A 19487-nucleotide genomic window follows, 5' to 3' on the forward strand; every position below is an offset into this window, starting at 1 on the left:
TGCTGACGCTATTGATTGAATTGTTTAACCACATGATACTTGTGTAAACTATTATGTAAAATCACATGTATACAAGCATTTGTATTCCTTACTGTATTTTATATATTAGGTTATTGAAGTGTCAGTGCAAAGCCAAAATTTATCTAGTTATGTGATATTTACTTATTAATATTATCTTTTATTTTTGTCTGTATTTTTTTGACGAATTTGGTGGTATTTTCACCACCAATGCTGGCAAAAATACCGTCAAATTCTAGCCGTGGAGGAAGGGCATATGAAAGGTGGCTACACTGAGTCACAGCGCCAGAGATCGCGCCAAAGAGTTTTATTCTGCCGCCTCCACTGGCAGTGCTTGTTCAGAAGGTGTGGTGGTTAGTGCTTTGCTGAGAGGATGTTGATAGCTGTATTATTTGAGGCCATGTCGTGTGCAGTTGTTTTGATGGGCTAGACAGCAGATGTTGTTCGAATGGAGATGCTGTAATTATCAGAGTGTATTTTTCGTCAATATATACGAAGGTAAAAAACATTTTTTTATATTTTTTTAAATTTTCTTAACTAACAATGTCTCTTGGTCACAGGTTCAGCCCACAAAGCATCTGGCTTGTGTTCATGTATTAGAGTGTAATTCTGGTTTCTATGTGCAATCATAGTATTCCTGGTTTTTTAAAAATACTTCATTGTAAATGGTGTTTAAAGTATCTTGTCGTATTGAGGAAGAACCGTGCCAGATGTGTACGTTGAATCACACTTCCACACACAGAACAGTTACACTTGTGCTTTGTTGATTCGTAGCTTTTATAGTTTCTGGGGACTTAATTAATTAATTGTGTTAACGGAAATTTCCTTTCATTCCTTGTTGTTATTCTATGCAGTCAGATTGCGTGCTAATACTAGTCAGGGCGAACCGGTTACGAGACTGCGTAACCGGATAGACAGCGACTAAAACTAAAAATATTTGCATTCTATTTAATTAAGCCCCCACGCAACTTGTGATATTTCAGTGACTTCGACAGTGAAGACGTAGTTTGCGCTTAAAAGTGAATATCTTGCGAGCTTTGTTGTTGTTCATAACTAATTACATGCTGTAGGAATCTATTGTTTCCCTGTTATTTAACTTATATTTTATGTAATTGCTGGACCGTCGACACGAATAAGTGTTTTGCAGAAATATACCGCATTCTCAAAAGTACTTCTACTATCGTACTCATCATTTAAAGTCGTTAAGATAGTACCTGCAGATTTTATTTAATTGCAATCTTTGATTTATAAATTTATATGTTACATTCATAATTCGCCATTGCCGAGCGACCGAGTGACCTTCGACCATTCGATTCATGTGTGTATTCTTATCGTATACTGTAGACTAAGCAGTATTTGTCCTGTGATGCGGCAATTACGTATCCCAGCCCCTAGACAACGAAGACAGGCAAAACTTCTAATACAGTGAATAGTTGTCTCGTTGCTACTTCCCCCAATGGTTTCAGAAATTCCGATGGAATGCTATCTATTCATCGTGTCTTATTTGATCTTAAGTCGTCCAAAGCTCTTTAGCTTATGATTACAATATTATAAAACAATTTATCTCTTCTCTGCCGACTCCTGCTTGTTCTTCTATCACGTCATCAAATAAGTCCTCCCTCTCATAGAGGTCTTTAATGTACTCTTACCACTCTCTCCTTTGCATTTAACAGTGGAATTCCCATCACACTCTTAGGGTTATTACCCTTCCCTTTAATTTCACAGAAAGTTCTTTCGATTTTTCCATACGCTGAGGCAGTCCTTCTTCTTGTAACTGCGTTTGATGTGCTATAGCATTTAAATATGAGCCAGAAGATATTATAGCGGAAATGAGGGAAGTTTAACTGCTAATGAGCACAGCGTAGAACTGCAACACGTTGATATGTATTTCAACTCGGGGTCGGAGGGTATGTAGCTGAGGGCCATTCATTTCATTTCCGTTATTTGAAAGCCCGCAAGGTGATGGCGTGTTGCCGTTTGTTACAGGTCTGTACCGTCGCTTGCAGGTACACAGCGAGAGCCTTGTCCCCAACATTCGTGCGATAAAGTCCTCCAGAGTGGTGTGGGAGAGTTATTAAAGTCTCTAATTTGACCTTAAACAGGATCCCTTGGCTGAGATAGTATCCAAAGGCCGCAATAAACCTGTCAGTAATACCATGTGGCATTGGCAGTATCTGTGGCAGTCGTGGGGCAACATGAGCAGTGGCATATTTCACCCTTTTAGCAGCTTATGGGTTCGTAGCGAATTGTTGCACATATGTATTCGAACTGGGGTCAGCGAGAAATACAGACCCTACAGCGAATTTGTGACACCACACTAGTTGCCTTGTTCGTCACACTTCGCCAGCGCTGAGCTCTTTCCAGGGCCTACGGGAAATCAATATGTAATTGGAAAGGTACCCTCTAAAAGGCTTAATTGATTTGTGTGATACCGAGGGCTTGAATGCTTTTAAATGCGCTGTCAAGAATTATTAAACTCGTCTGAAACAGTTACTCGCTCTCCGCCAGAGATGGCTGCTGGCGCTCGTAAGACCCGTAGCACCACAGTCACGTGCTGTGACGTACGCACCACGGCCTGTCTTTCTCTTGGGCCTCTGGTCGGGCGTTCTGGAGCTTGCTAGTCAGTTGCGTTAAGCTCTTCACCAACCGGACGCAGTGTTTATTCCAAACGTGCAGCCGTCTGTATCTCTCATCTAGCGCCACCTACGCACATTCCCCGTCCCTGTCCTCCAGGCTCGCTGATTTTAGATTCGCACCGGAGGTCGAATGTAAGTGTGCATCTGCACTGAAGTTGTGGATGCACTGACCCATCGAATCGAATCAGTTATATGGACGCTTGGTGTATGTTCTTTCGGACATGTTCTTACATGCCACACATGCTTTACTATGTGTGGTTGTACTGGACGTGGTACGTCATTACCTTCTGTGACGTCACTTCCCTCCTCCTGCACTCGTTGCTACGTGAAATTATTAACAACGGTCCAACGTAAATCCAGAGATCACTTATGTTGAAGTAACATCCTTGTAACACGCCGTAATGCTGATTTTTATGTTATTCACCTTTCACTGTCTATTTTCCTGTCTTCACACAGTCACTCAATCACTAGCATGAACATACGTAATATTATTCCCTGAATCATGTAGGCGACACATCTGATTTATCTCTTGACTAATAGTGTATTAATCTTTTTGTAATTAATTGTTTGTCCCTATCAAGCACACACACCGATATGTCATTCAAGATTAACTTCTCATCAGTCCGGTAATCGTGACGTTGACAACAACTTTTGACTGAACGGCGTATTGATTTTTCTTCATTACTTTGTATTATTGTGTCCTACTCAAGACTACGAATAGTTTTCTTGTCACTGATACATTACTATCAAGTTCGCAACTGTTCTTCAGTCCGAAGTTAAGTCCAGTAAATCGGTATCACTCAATTAAAATCACCGTCGAGTTGATAACCTTAAAAATTAGTTTATTCAGTCGAATGACTGAGTATGGCTTTAGTCTCTCTCTCTATCGAACTTTCACAACTGAAACAATCTAACAGCGTACGCTTCCAGAAGACTATCGCAATACTACTCTAGAGCCAGTCAAGAGTGACTAACTAAACATTTCCATATCCGAGTTGCATTGTAGGCGCATTGAATTACCTTTACGATGCAGCTACAACTCTCTTCCATGGTAAATGTTGTCTTTGACCGAATTACCGCCTTGGATTTAACCTTCGTTCATATGACTTTAAATTTATTTTATAGATAGATGTTCAAAAGGAAATTCATGACAATCCTTTCCTTTTATCTCCTCTTTTGTATGGTACTCTCAGTATTTAAGTGTTATAGTTGTTAATCAAAACATTATCAGTCCAATTAATTTTTTTTCGCCAATAGTTGTTGTCACTGTCAAGATGACTCACTTCCCTACTTTAAGTTTTCACAAAGTTTGTTAATTGAGGTTTTCTGTCCTTGGGGCTTTACACTTCTTCCGACCTTCCGTCTAACTTACCTTACGTTTAATGTCAACTCTGACTCATGGTGAAAGTAGCTCTTTGTAACATTATCATACGTTGTCAGATATTCAAGAAGTGGCAAATGACAGATAAATATGATAGAGCTGATCGGGTGTCGAACTCGACACTTTCGGGTCCACGGTTTGGCATCTGAACGCTGAGTCGCCTATAGGACTGTGGCGTTTGTCGGGCTCCCAGACCGTCAACAAAGAAGACAAGTATTGGACAGTGTGTGTGTGTGTGTGTGTGTGTGTGTGTGTGTGTGTGTGTGTGAGGCGACGACGAACAGCGACGAGGACACGCGATAGTGGACTGGGACCGCCGATGATGAACCAGCTGTTGCTGAGCGGAAACAGCGGGAATCAATCTGTCGCCGGCAGCCGCCAAGACAATGGCTCAGTCGGAGGGCCAGTGTTTGCAATCCGAGCCGAGGAAATGAAACTTGCACGGTCAGGAGTAGGGTTAGGGGGCGGGGGATCCGGATAGGAGGGCGAAGGGAGGAGTTATTAGCGAGCTCTGGCGAGCCAAAGGGCGGATTACTAGCGCCCTCGACGCCTGTGTGAAGCGGCTTCCGCCCCCGCGCCGGAGGCGGGCGTTGCGGCAGCGGCCACTGCAAAGCAGCCGGCAGGAAGCTGTTGTAGCCGGCTGTGGCAGGATCGCCCCCTTTATGTATATACAGGGTGTAGGAAAGTACAGTTCTGTAAAGTTGTTAAAGGGGATGAATACATTCGTTGTGTGACACACATGTCACAGTTACACAGTTTCCCACGTGGAGATCCGATAAGGTTATATTTTCCACCTAAGGCTACGGCCTCACTTGCATTTTTTGAAGCTGGACGCTCAGCGTCAAAAGACGTCGCAGTTATAGGCAGGCTGGCAGAAGGCCGGTAGTGGCCACACACAGCGCCTATTTCTGCCAACGTCCCACGGTCAGACGTCCTCAAGGTCAGACGCTAGTCGGATGGGCCGGGGCCCATTCCCTGCGTCAGAAGACGCTTCTCATATTGCGTTCCCACGTGAACTCAGTAGTAACTTTGCAGTATGTCATCACAAAGTAGCCGGCCGGAGTGGCCGTGCGGTTCTAGGCGCTACAGTCTGGAACCGTGAGACCACTACGGTCGCAGGTTCGAAGCCTGCCTCGGGCATGGATGTGTGTGATGTCTTTAGGTTAGTTAGGTTTAAGTAGTTCTAAGTTCTAGGGGACTGATGACCTCACATGTAAAGTCCCATAGTACTCAGAGCCTTTTGAACCATTTGAACACAAAGTAGTGTGTGTAGTCCAGTGTTTCGTTACAGTTTTTTCGATGTGTGAAATGGAAAAAAATTGAACTTGATAGAGAACGTACTATTTTAGATGTTCAAGCTCGACCTTTTTATGCGACATTCAAAATGCGGATTATAAAAACAGACAAAAAAGAAGAGATGGTTGGCTAGCTGTGACATCTAATGTTGTTAGTGAAGGTTAAGACAACAAGGACAAAGAAACAAAAGAAGCCTTAGGTAATTGTAGTAAAAACATTTAATTTGAGTAGTATAAAAGATAAAAAATACAATAAAATTTATAAATTTTATGAAAGACATTTGTTAAATTAAGTACAACAAGTCACAATATATGCCTTTTGTTATAGAATATTAGAGATGTCTAGTCCTTTTCACCCAGCAATGTTTGCGTATCGGTTTTGCGGTAGAACTGAAATATCCACCAAACTAATCTCTTGTGTGTGTTCCTTTCACGGTCCCGCTTGTCCTCTGGGCCGGAATGCTGTCCAAAGGACACGATAACGTGTCTTCAGAGTTGTACCCATCGTTTTCCCTCACAAAGTTCTGCAGTACGCAAGTGGCTTTAACAATGGTGTCAACCAAATCGATACTGACGTCAATCGGACGGTGGAATATACGCCATTTATTGGCTAAAATACACAATGCACATTACACATACCGTCTGGCACTCAATAAACGGTAGTTAAAAGTTATTTTAATGTTAGTCGTGTCCTTATCGGGGTATGGTCTCAGAAGGTTTTCACACACAGCAAAGGCATCATCTGCTAGAAACTCATATGACAGTAATCGACCAGATGTATCTTTTGGTAAGGGGGCTGGTGGTGGTTTTGGAATAGAGTATCTTCCCAAAATGGGTACTTCTCAGGATGTTTGAATCTCCCTCGGGTCCAAAGGCCCCAACGTCTATATATATGAAGCAGTAATCTGAATCAGCTAATGCCATTAAAACTATTGAAAAATACTTCTTGTAGTTAAAGTATTCACTACTCGATCCCCATGGATTGATCACTCTAATATGCTTACCATCAATAGATCCCACGCAATGTGGTAAACTGGCTTCTTTTTAAAATTGTAACTAATATTCAACCAATCTTCAGCAGTTAATTGATTCATTGTTTCCCAGATTGCTGAGCATGTCTCTCGAATAATCTTTGAAACTGTTGAACGTCCAAGTAGAAACTGGCAGTGTAGAGATCTCATGGAATTACCAGTTGTGAGATACCTACAATGAAATATTGATAATGTGTTAAAAGTAGAACCAATATTTATATTATGTGTTTTTTTTAATTATTTAAATTTTTTTAACCCTAGGATGCATGTATAGGGCCTCCGAGACCCTTGTATGTCTTCAATTTTTAAAAAAAATTCTGTAATTTTTTGTTTGATATTGAACTGCTTTCCAGTACTCTTTCACTAACACTGCGACATTCCTCCTATCATGTCTGAACGAGATACCCTTTTAAGTTTTTTATATAATTCAAGTGGTATTTCCAGCAACAGGAGTGCCAACAGCAGCAGTAGCTGTAGTAGTAATAATATAACTAAAAAATAACACACACTACTTCCACATATTGGCGTTGTCGGTGTATTATTGATCTTTTCGCTATCAAATGTTTTATAATTGCATAGTATTGTTGTCAGCCTCATTGTTACTGTAGTTTGTTTGTTGCTGCAGAGCCCACATTGTTACGAGTATGGCTCGTTTAGTGCTGCACAAGCTGCTGTTCGAGAGACACACCTTTTGCTATGGCTTCGACACGCAAAGCAAGAGAGTCAGCACATGCAAATGCAGCTAATTTTGAAAGTGTTGTGGCTCAGTGGTTTGGAGAAGATGATTCTTGCGAGGAAGGAAATATTTTTGAAGATGCAAGTAGTGAAGAATCAGCCAATGAACCTGCAGATGTGAATATTGAGGCAGATGACAGTCCTTCCAATAATATTACTTCATCACCATCTGAAAATGAAGAACCACCACAAAAAGGTATAGAAGATCACACATACATTAGTCGGAATGGAACGATTTGGAAATTACATCCTCCTGCAACATTTCGTATGCCTGTCGATAATATCGTAAAAGCACCAGGCCAGCGCATGGTTTGAAAACCTGTAAACCTAAGGATGCATGGGACTATTTCATCTCCAAGGAAATACTAGAGGAAATCATCAACTGCAGAAATATTGAAGGCAGAAGAGTGGCTGCTTTACGTGGTAAAACGTGAAAAAACGTTTCGTTTGCTGAAATGGAGGGTTTTCTTGGTCTTTTACTGCTTTCTGGTGCTGAGAAGTGTTGGGATGTCCCTATTAGAGAATTATTCTTGGATGAAAAGGCAAATCCTACATAAAAGGCCACCATGTCAGTAAACAGATTCGAGGATATAAGGACAATGATTAGATTTGATGACAGGCGTACCCGTGAAGCTCGATCTGCAGATGACAAACTTGCAGCTGTTCGCTATCTATGGGAACTATTTCTTGACTGGTGTAGAAATAAAATGATTTCCAATGATTCGCTCACAGTTGACGAACAGCTAGTCCCATTACGTGGAAGATGCAGCTTCACCCAGTATATGCCCTCTAAACCAGCCAAGTATGGCATAAAAATATTTTGGTTATGTGATGCTACATCTGCTTTAGACGGAATTGTTTACACAGGAAGGAAACCCCATGAACCTATTCAGAAAAATATTGGATTGAATGTGGTGAAAGATCTTGCTAAAAACATTGAAGGATCATCAAAAAATATTACTGACAACTTCTTTACTAGTGTGCAGCTGGCAGAAGAGATGCTTCAGAAGCAAATTACAATGGTGGGAACAATCAAACAAAATAAACCAGAAATTCCTAATGAGATGAAACCATCTGAGCGATTCATTCCTCTTTGTTTGCATTTAGAGGTGACATTACAATGGTGAGTTATGTTCGAAAAAAGAAAAAGTCTGTAGTTCTCATTAGCACATGCATCACGGCAGAAACATTGATGAAACTCATGCAAAAAAGAAACCAGATATAACAAAGTTCTATAACTCTACGAAGGGTGGAGTAGATCAAATAGACGAGAAAATTCGTTATTACATTTGCAAGAGAGAAACAAGAAGATGGCCATTTGCATTATGGATTAATATGATGGACGTCGCAGCAATGAACAGTGAAATTTTGTTTTCCGCCCATCTGACATAACATAGTGGAAGAAGTGATAAAAGGCGTTTGTTCCTAAGAGATTTCGCAGAGGAAATGGTAAGACCACTAATGGAACTTCGTATTCAGATCCTTAATCTTCCAAAGAAAATCGTTGATGCCATGCAAAGATGTGGTGTTCAAAAAGATGTCATACTGCTGAACCAACTACCTGTTTCAGAAAAAAGAAGATGCAATTATTGTCCATATAATAAACTCAAGAAAAGTGCTATGACATGCATTAAGTGTAAAACCAACATTTGTAAGGAACATAGTGGCGTTCTTTGTGCTTCTTGTTTGTCACATGTTGAAAACTAAGAAAAATGCAATTTTATGTGAACAATGAATAATAACTTTTTGTCAAAATATGGCCTGTATTCATAATATTGTGAATAATGAGTATGTCTTAATTGAAGAAATTGGTTGTAATAACTGTTATAAAATGTAAACTGCAACTTATAAGTGAATTAATAAAATTATTTGTATATGTTGTTTGTATATGGATGTGACTGATAAAAATTCACTCTTAGAGTTTTTTTTTTAAATTAATAAAATGTTAATCACGCCCACCAGATCCTGTTACTGTATCTTAGGAATCTTTCAAAATGACAATAAATTTCACAGCTATAAATTTAACTAAAAAGAATGATTATATGAAAAGAGGAAAATCTGAAATTAGTGCAGGGCTTTGGAGGCCCTGCATGTGCATTCATGTGTGTTTTCGGCACCATGCATCCTAGGGTTAAAGGGAAGGAAGTGCAAAAACAGTGGAAAAGCATTAAGGATTCCTACAACAAAAAATTGAAAACGCACAATGGCAAAAGTATAATGTTGTGCATTTTTTAACTTCCATACTGAGCCATACATGGCCAAAAATTATAAAATTTTACTGTGGACAATTAGTTTTCTCTTTTTACCACAGGACATCTGGGAATATGGCTCTCGATACGCAAGACACTGATGACAACAACACTGCACAACAAAAAGCAAACACGACACCTGAAATACAACATACTTCCAAAGCCTCTCCCCCTGCTCGCACAGCACAAAGGGAGAAAGAAAGTCCATTTCCGAAGAAACGAAAACAGGACGAGATTGAAAAAAAGTTGTTGGGCGTTTTGGAAACGAGTTTGCAACAATCACATTCAAAGGAACCTAGAAGTAATGAGCCAGATGAAATGTCCTTACTTTCGCAAATGCCCCTTATTAAGAACTGTAGCTCAGCTGACAAGATGGATTTTCAGTTGAAATATTTACAATTGGTTCAATCCTACACACATGCACAGCCGTCCAGAATTACATCTGCAGTGACCAACAATAATCTCAGTCCACAAGCAGCACACCTACAATGATCTTCGAGAAAAAGTCAGAAGATTCAGTCCTGTCCTTTTATGCGTTGTAAACAAATAATACAATAAGTAACAAAACTTCACTTACCTCAGAGTAATTAATAGTTTTTCTTCAGCCCTTATACAATCACGTAGTCGAGTGTTTTTTTCCAGTAATAGCATTCGACACATTAGACAGCAGAGTTTCGTATGACTTAACAGACATCCTGTAGTACTCAATAAACTTTTCAGAGTTTTCTTTAAGTTTGTTGTGTAGGAGATTGTATGTTCCCCTCTCTGATCTGTCCTCAATCATTGGATGAGTCCAAAAACGTCGTTTTTGTCTACGTCGTCTCCGTCGAATCAGTAACAATGCAGGGAAAACAATCAACACGACTTGGTATACACGCGGGATTACCCCAGGGAACCTCTAAATAAACGATCTCCCGACCACACACAACACAACGGTGGCAATCTACCCAGATGACACAGACATCCTTGCGCAAGATTCGAAACCATCAAACATTATGTCACGCTTACAGACCGCACTCAGAGTGGCTGAGCCTTGTTTAGAGATATGGCGTGTTAGAGTAAATGTCGACAAGTGCGAAGCCGTTCTGTTCACTAGAAGACCGAAGCAACTGCGCAAACACCGATACTGCAGACCAATAACTCTACATGCATGCCCAATACGTTTCCGCGAGAAAGTCAAATACCTCGGTGTCTGGCTGGACCGGAAATTACTCTGGGGGGACCACATACAACACATGACCAACCGAGCTAGCGCGAGGCTCAAACAGCTCTATCCTATGCTCAACAGGCGCAGCACACTGAACAGAAGGGTGTCGAGGTCCATGTACATGACACTTATTCGACCCCCTGATGACGTACGCAGAGCCTGTCTGGGGATACGCTGCGCCCACACAACTGCGCCGTCTGCATATCATACAAAACAAAGTACTCAAAATCATAAGCAATGTTCCACGATACACACGCATCGCGGATCTTCACCTGGAATACTGACTTGAGACTCTCAAGGAGGTAATCCACAAACTCACCACAAGATTATACAGAAACTCCAGACATTCTCAGAACCGTTTATTCTAAATCTGGGGAACTACGACCACAACCATAGATGGAAACATGAAAAAATACCAAACGATATACTCGTAAGGACCTAACATCTATGGCCATGTTCACGCAAACACAACGGTACAGGTGAGCCCCTGTTAATCAGCCACCATCACTGGATATCCAGTTGGAGCACACTTGCCGAATAACTGGCACAACGCAGGGAAGCCGTACCGTACACTGCATGCAGACAAGCTCCACACCCCCCCCCCCACCCCCCCTCCACAGAGTGAGATGATCTATGGCTGATCTCCCACTACTATATAGCGATCCTGACCGTTTCAGGAATGCAGCAGCAGCAGCAAACTTGGATACATCGCCATCGCTAGCCACGGTAATGATGCATGATACCCATACTAACAAACCAAACCTCGCATGAACTATCGCAGCTAGTAAGGCACTATTGCTCTTAATACCCATCCCACTGTCGCAGAGGTTTTTTTCCCACGGCACGAGCCTTGGCACATTTTCTCCTCTGCTCTTCAAATCGCTACCCTCATTCGCATTTCGTCCACTATCACCTGATGGACCGTGTTAATGCGTAGTCTTACCCAGACGCACGGATAACATCACAGCCCAGCATCCTGTGATCCACCTATTAGATAATTAACTTGTTGACGGAGGTGACAGTAAAACTTTTGGCTTGGTCACCAGGGTGGTGCGGGCGTTGAATGGCCCCATCTATTATTAAAGCGGTACTTCGTGGCGAGCGGATCTGACCACCCTCCTCCGTTTGTACCGATCTCTTGTCCGTTAGAATCTAGACTATGGGTGCTTCGTTTATGCATCTGCACATTCGTCCCTCTTACGCCGTCTCAATACTACCCTCCATCGTTGCATCCGTTTGGCCAATGGCGCCTACTACCGCTGTCATACCACCGTGGTTTTTCCTCAACAGATATGCATGCCGGTTGTTTGCCATGCCTGGCCACCCATCCTATTCCTCCTTCTTCGACGACTCCTTTGATCTCCAGTATGGGGCGCTTCCCTATTCTCTGTTACTTCCTGAAGTTCGCTTTCAGCTCTTATTCCGGCAGCTTAACTTCACGCTACCTACAACTTTCCCGGTAAGTGTAAACCCATCACCACCTTGGCTTCGTACGGCGGTCCCTGTTCACCTTGGCCTTCATTCCCTTCCTAAGGACACTACTCCAGCCTCGCTCCATGGCCGTAAGTTTCACGACCTTCGCACGGAACTTCCCGATAGTACCATTCTGTGCACTGACGGCTCTCGGACTGACCGTGGTGTCGAGTGTGGCTTCGTCATTGGCACCTACAATTTTGGTATCGACATCCGGAACATTGCTCAGTATTTACGGCAGAGCTCTTCGCCCTGTATCAGGCCACGCACTACATCTGGCGACACAGGCTTTTCAACTGCGTCATCTACTGCGACTCGCTCTGCGCCATTCAGCACCTCCTGGGGTGCTGTACACCAACCATCCCTTAGTGCAACGGGTCCAAGAAAGCTGTCACTGGCTCACTCTTGATGGAACCACTGTGGTGTTTATTTGGGTTCCTGTTCATGTCGGTCTGACGGGAAACGAGGCCGCCGATGCTACTGCCAAGGCTACAGTCCTCATTTGTAAATCTACTTAAGAGATATTTTCTCTCTTACCATATTTTGGTCTTATATTCAATTATGATTCTAGACTGCAATTCTAGAGGTGTTAAGTTTTACTAAGGCCTAAAAGATTATTCTCTTCGTTATAACTTTGAAGGTTATTAGTCCTAGTATCAGGATTAGCAAAGTGATTTCACCTATTTAACATTAATTTATTCATAATTGGATTTGGAATTACCTCATTAACTATAATTCAATGATGACGAGATGTAGTACGGAAAGGAACATATCAAGGATTACATATAGGATTTGTATCAATTGGATTACGATGAGGAATAATCCTATTTATTGCATCAGAAGTATTATTCTTTGTATCATTCTTCTGAGCCTTCTTTAGAAGCAATGGTTCAAATGGCTCTGAGCACTATGGGACTTAACATCTTAGGTCATCGGTCCCCTAGAACTTAGAACTACTTAAACCTAACTAGCCTAAGGACATCACACACATCCATGCCCGAGGCAGGATTCGAACCTGCGACCGTAGCAGTCCCGCGGTTCCGGACTTCAGCGCCTAGAACCGCAAGACCACCGCGGCCGGCTTCTTTAGAAGAAGGCTGCAGTCCTCATACCCCGGCCCGCTAGTCTTCCATTCACTCCAATTACCTATGTGTTGCCGTCTGTCAACAGGTGGTGAAACCTTGGAATCACCACTGGTCATCCCTTCATCGGAACAAGCTCTGGGGAATTAAACCTCTGCCAACGGCTTGGGCGGCCTCATCTCGGCCCTCTCGCCGTGAGGGGATCACAGTTGCGTATTGGGCACTGCCCTTTTAGCCATCGCCATTCGTTAAATGGTGCTCCCCAACCACTTTGTGCTCATTGCTCTCACCCTTTGACGGTTAGCCATTTCTTGGCGGAATGCCCTTTTTTTAACCACTTAAGTTCTTATTTATGTTTGCCGTCTGAGTTATCGGCCGCTTTACCGAAAGACTCGCTGGCTGTCGACAGCGTTTTACTTTTTATCCGTCGTAGCGATATGGCGATTGACATTTAATCTTTCGTTCAGGACCTCCGTTTCTGTAAGGTGTATTTTACGGATCTTTCTCCAAGTACCCGTTTTTACCCGTCTTTCCTTCCGTCGATTGGGCTAAACGTGTAGTTGTTTTCAACTATTTTTTTTCTTCGTGTTGTACGCATCAAACATGGGTGCGTATGACCCAAGTTATTTTTTGCGCCCTAAAACAAAACATATCACACAGCTTATCGAGGACCGAGTCTCACCTTTTCTAACGTCCGCGGGACCACCATGAATTGTGGTGACTCCGGTTTAATTATTGTCTTTGAATAAGTGACGTGTATTTCCTTCAGCTGCCTTCTTTACTATATTGTTCCTTTTTTTCACACCAGTGTAGTAACACCAGATTGATGAAATAAAGGTGTTTGCTGAGCTATAGAGTTAGAGCCGCAAGCATGGGATAACTATTTCAGTAACCGTTCTGGAAATCTTAGTTGTAGAATTCTAAGTCGCCACTCACATACAGATGCCAGGGGATGGAATAACAGGACGGCGAAGGCGTGAGAGGTAAGTCCAACATAATAATGGTTCGGACAGTGCATAACATATGGTCTCTGTTACCGAGCAAAAATGATACGTGAAGTAAACTTTAAACCGCCAGCCTCTGTCTTGTGACAGTCCCAGACTAATGCAAAATCACTCATTGCTTCAAGCCACACTGAGTAACGTTGATACTGAACTAAACATTGTTTGACTTCCCGTTTTGGATAGTTAGATACCACGAGATGCAGTCAATGTTAATGTGTTTTTAGAGTATGAGCTCAACTTACTGTGTTTTATTCAAGTAATAAATAGTTTTCCTGTCTGTACTGAAGATGTGAGTGACTGATAACTTCTTAACAGCTAATTACAGATTTGCTGATTTCCTTTTCATTTAAATGGTGGTGTGAGAAATGGAGAGTAGTCATTATTCCTTTATTGGAATGGATTTCTCTTGCCCTTGTTATGCGCCAGAACTTGTGTTGTAGGAAATAAGTGTGAGTAGGCAGTCAGATGGAAATTAGGGCTCCAGTAAGATTCGATCGTTGTTATAATGAGGGAAATTTTATGTTAGGACACTTTTCATGGCGATTCACTCGAGCCAGATAAAGAGAACTGGTATTTTGCTTCAAGTGGGCGCTAGAGAACTGGAGGTTGGACTTTTATCTGTTACATCCATCTTCTAGGACACAAATAAGAAGAACCACCACTTCCCTTAGGCCAGCGTTCACAGTTGTTTTGCTTGCTTCGTTGACAATGGACTCTATTTGCAAAACAACATTATTACTACGATATGTTGTCATTACTGTTAGCGGTGCCCACGTCCCTGGGTAAGCAATATAAATATTGTTGTTTATGCAACGGGAATTCCACTGTTAAATGCAGAGGAGAAAGCGAGTAGGTGGGATGAGTACAGTGAGGCCTCTTAGCCGGGGTCCAGGCGATAGCGTGGCTATGAATTCCATGTTGACGCTGTGACATGGACGGTGCTTTGTGTCGATGAAGGAGACATGTCGGGCGTGCCAAAGATGGTGGACTTTGTGAAATCATAATGGCAGACATTTCGCAGTTCATCAAGAAATTAATAGTACTCAGATGAATCATGATTCCTCAAAAAGAAACATGCACATTACCATTATTTGCACGACGATTCTAATGGTGTAATCAGATTTTCAATATCTTTATTAATTTAAAGCTTAGTATCTGGCAGTAAATTATACACGTAACACCCAGAAACGAATTTCCAAAATCTAAACAGTTCATCCAATTTTGTCGATCCACGTGTCTTTAGAAAGCTATTAGTGTAAACCTACATTGGTGTAAACTACAGGCATGTAACTTGAATAGTACATGAGTTATTGGAGGTCAAAGTGGCCGATTACTATCAATCGCCTCAGGCCATAAGTACTACGCAGTGACACGAAAAGACGGTAGCAGCATGCTTATAAATAGATTTATTCGTCTATGTCTTTCTTTATATCCGAGATATACTATTCATGAAGAAACTGGCCATTATTTACTGTGCTCCAGGAAGCACAGAGACATTAGGCTACTGGCTTATCTCTGTTCTATTCCTTTGATGTAAATAAAGCACTCCGTCTTCAGGCCGCAAGTGGTCGATCGGGACAATCCGACAGCTGTGGCATCTGTGACGTATAATTTTTATATATATAAATTTTCGGTGCCTACAGTGTCACGTCTTTCAGTGTCAAACAAATTTTTATTTTTAAAGGGAATCACTTAAGACTATTTCCATGGGTTCGCCCCTCAAATTTCTCCCTAATATCACGAAATTGTCGTCTGATGTAGTACAAACTGCAAAAATAAATTCCCTTTAAAACAGAGTTTCGCATATAATTTATATTCAAAACCTTACACCTGCGTCACAGAACAAATCCTGCATCGAGAATACTTTACACAAGTTTAAGGGAAGAAATGCTTCCGATAATTGTTACAGTATTTAAAGAACATCAAAATATGAACAGGCTGAAACGAACAAACAGTGCATGAGACTATGTTGATCAAATCAACTGTAAAAAGCTAAGGAGCATATTATTAGCAAAATGAGAAATATGCAAAAGTGAAATGCCAAAATGAGCACTTCTCAATTGGGAGTAAATCAAAGCAGAATGGCTGAAAGAGAGCACAATAACATGAACCATAAATGAATAAGAGCTAAGCAACTAAGCAAATAAGAGGATAGGCAAAAATGAGATGCCAACAAAATGCGAGATGGACGAACTCCGTCGGCACATATATACGGTTGCGCTCGTGGCTACACCTCGCGGCCCGTACGCAACACACGCGCCTGCGACCGCAACGCACTCTTAGCGCTCGCGGCGGCGTCTAACGGCCCGTACGCAAGTTGTGCGATTGCTGTCGTAGATCGACCCTTAATCTATGATGTTACACATTCTTAGCAAAGGATGCGGATAGGAGGGACTTGGGATCAGCACACCGCACTCCCGGTCGTTTTGATGGTTTTCTTTGACCGGAGCCGCTACTATTCGGTCGAGTAACTCCTCAGTTGGCATCACGAAGCTGAGTGCACCCCGAAAAATGGCAACAGAACATGGCGCCCCAGATGGTCACCCATCCAAGTGCCGGCCACGCCCGACAGCGCTTAACTGCGGTGATCTGACGGGAACCGGTGCATCCACTGCGGCAAGGCTGTTGCATAACCCTTTGATGTATTCGTGAAATCTTCTCGGGTGATCAGCCGAGTAAAGGCGTCGTCTTCTCGCAACGTTTCGAAGGGTTTCGTACCCATCATCTCCAAGCGAAGTGTCGAGATGCTGTGTTGCGCGGTCCTATAAAGGCTCCTGGATCAGTGACTGATTCCGGGCGCGTCAGGTACCTGCGGAATCGGCCGCCGCGTCAGTGGTGGAGGGTTCGCGGCGCGGACCGGGCGTCGAGTCCCTGCCGGTTCCTAATACGTCTGTGGCCGCTACCGTCTTCGTGCCGGAGCGTTCTCTTCTAATTTTAGTTATTGCGGGATTCCAAGCTGTACTAAGTTGGAAACCAGTGTCTCGATTGATCAGGTTGCTGTTCAACCGAATTTCTACAGCCTCTTTGAAAACTGAATCCCAAAATCCTTTAGCGTCACACAGCTTCTTCGTACCCTCAAAGAGGAAGGTGCAGCAGCATCGAGCAAGCCGTGCGCGGCCTCCCTACGGAGGCAGCTGAGGAAGTTAGGAGAGAGACGTGCAGGGTCCTGGAGAAGGCAAAAATGCCCAAGAACAACATAACGTCTGCTGAATGGAAGGCTCTTAAGGCCCTACGTGAGGATGAGGACACTGTCGTTCTAGCTGCTGACAAAGGCAATGCCTCGGTGATACTGAGGAAAGAAGATTATTGGCAGAAGATAAACTCACTGCTACAAGATACTGCCTACAAGCAACTGGACAAGGACACGACAGCTTCCGTGACTCGCAAGACCATCGCCTTGCTCAATGACTCTGGACTGGAAAAGGACGTCATCAGGAAGCTGTACCCCAGAGCTACGGCACCACCACGGCTATATGGGCTCCCTAAGATCCACAAAGACGGAGTTCCATTGCGACCCATAGTGAGCACCATCAACTCACCGACATATGGTTTAGCCAAGTACCTAGCACAACTGCTCAAACCGATCGTGGGTCACTGTGAGCACCATGTCAAGAACTCGGCGGAGTTTGTGAAGGTACTACAAGGCTTTCGCCTGGATAAAGAAGATCTTCTTGTCAGCTTTGACGTCACCTCACTCTTCACACGAGTACCGCTGGAAGACTCCCTAGCGCTGCTCGAAACACGCTTTAGTGAGGACACAATAAAGCTGTTCCGGCATGTGTTAACAAACACCTACTTCAAGTGTGGAGGCAAATTTTATGAACAAGTGGATGGTGTAGCCATGGGGTCCCCCTTAGCTCCAGGCATCGCTAATCTTTACATGGAGCACTTTGAAGACATAGCCCTGGACACCGCCCCATTGAAACCTAAAGCCTTTTACAGATATGTGGATGACACTTTTGTCGTGTGGCCACATGGCAGAGAGAACCTGCAAGACTTCCTGCGACATCTCAACAGCATACTCAGCAACATACAATTCACCATGGAGGTGGAAGAAAACGGAAGCTTGCCCTTCCTTGACATTCTAATCAAGAGGCACCCTGATGGCACCTTGGGTCACGCTATGTATAGGAAGAAGACACATACGGATTTATACCTTCATGCACAGAGTTGCCACCACCCAGCACAACGCAACTCAGTGCTTAACACACTTGTGCACAGGGCCAAGTCTATCTGTGATGATGACAGCCTACCTGCAGAGTTACAACACCTAAGGAAGACCTTCCGCAGCAACGGTTATAATGAGACGCAAATCTCGCGCGCCCTACACAAGAGCAGGAAGGTAGACACACCAGAAGAAGAAGATGAGACCAGATGCCTGGCATTTCTACCATACGCGGGACCGCCAACAGCCAAGATTGCCCGCATTCTGGAGAAACACAACATCAAGACAATTTTTCATGCCCCAAGTAAAATTAAGGACATACTTGGCTCAGTCAAAGACCACCTAGGACTGCAGACTCCGGGCGTATACAGTATTGAATGTGAATGTGGTACGAAATACATCGGACAAACGCAGCGCTGCATCACGCAGAGGCGCTCGGAACACATTAGAAATGTACGCCTTGGTCAGACAGAAAAATCGGCGGTAGCGGAACATAGCCTTAACGAAGGACACACCTTCCTCTTTGAGGGTACGAAGAAGCTGTGTGACGCTAAAGGATTTTGGGATTCAGTTTTCAAAGAGGCTGTAGAAATTCGGTTGAACAGCAACCTGATCAATCGAGACACTGGTTTCCAACTTAGTACAGCTTGGAATCCCGCAATAACTAAAATTAGAAGAGAACGCTCCGGCACGAAGACGGTAGCGGCCACAGACGTATTAGGAACCGGCAGGGACTCGACGCCCGGTCCGCGCCGCGAACCCTCCACCACTGGCGCGGCGGCCGATTCCGCAGGTACCTGATTGGTCGGCGCCCGGAATCAGTCACTGATCCAGGAGCCTTTATAGGACCACGCAACACAGCATCTCGACACTCGCTGAGTGGCAGTCAAGGGTTGAGCTTGCTCCTCTGACTCGCGCACTGTCAGTCATAGGCCCCCGCTTGTACGGGAGACACACCAGGGGAATCCACGGCTTTGCTTTTATTAAAGCATCGGCGGGACCCAGTCAAGGTCTGCAGTAAGGTCTTACGGCGGGCAGGATATTTTTGGAGACGCCCGACAGCAGAATTGTCGTGTTTCCTCTTCAACTGCGGGATGTCGAGCTCCAGTGGTGCTTTGGGGTCGAAGCGGTCAACCGCTGTCGACAAAAAGCGCGTCTTGTTGTTGCCGCGGGCCGCGTCGTCGGCCGTCTCGAGCGCCCCAGCTGCCGCA

The 19487-nt window shown here is 43.5% G+C and overlaps 1 pseudogene; it reads right to left on the bottom strand.

Annotated features, from left to right (window-relative positions):
* Positions 1–16623: 16623 nt before the first annotated feature.
* LOC126485334 (5S ribosomal RNA) lies at positions 16624–16741 on the bottom strand (annotated as a pseudogene).
* Positions 16742–19487: the final 2746 nt, after the last annotated feature.

The sequence above is a fragment of the Schistocerca serialis genome, chromosome 6 (genome assembly GCF_023864345.2).
Source record: "Schistocerca serialis cubense isolate TAMUIC-IGC-003099 chromosome 6, iqSchSeri2.2, whole genome shotgun sequence".
Lineage (NCBI taxonomy): Eukaryota > Metazoa > Arthropoda > Insecta > Orthoptera > Acrididae > Schistocerca > Schistocerca serialis.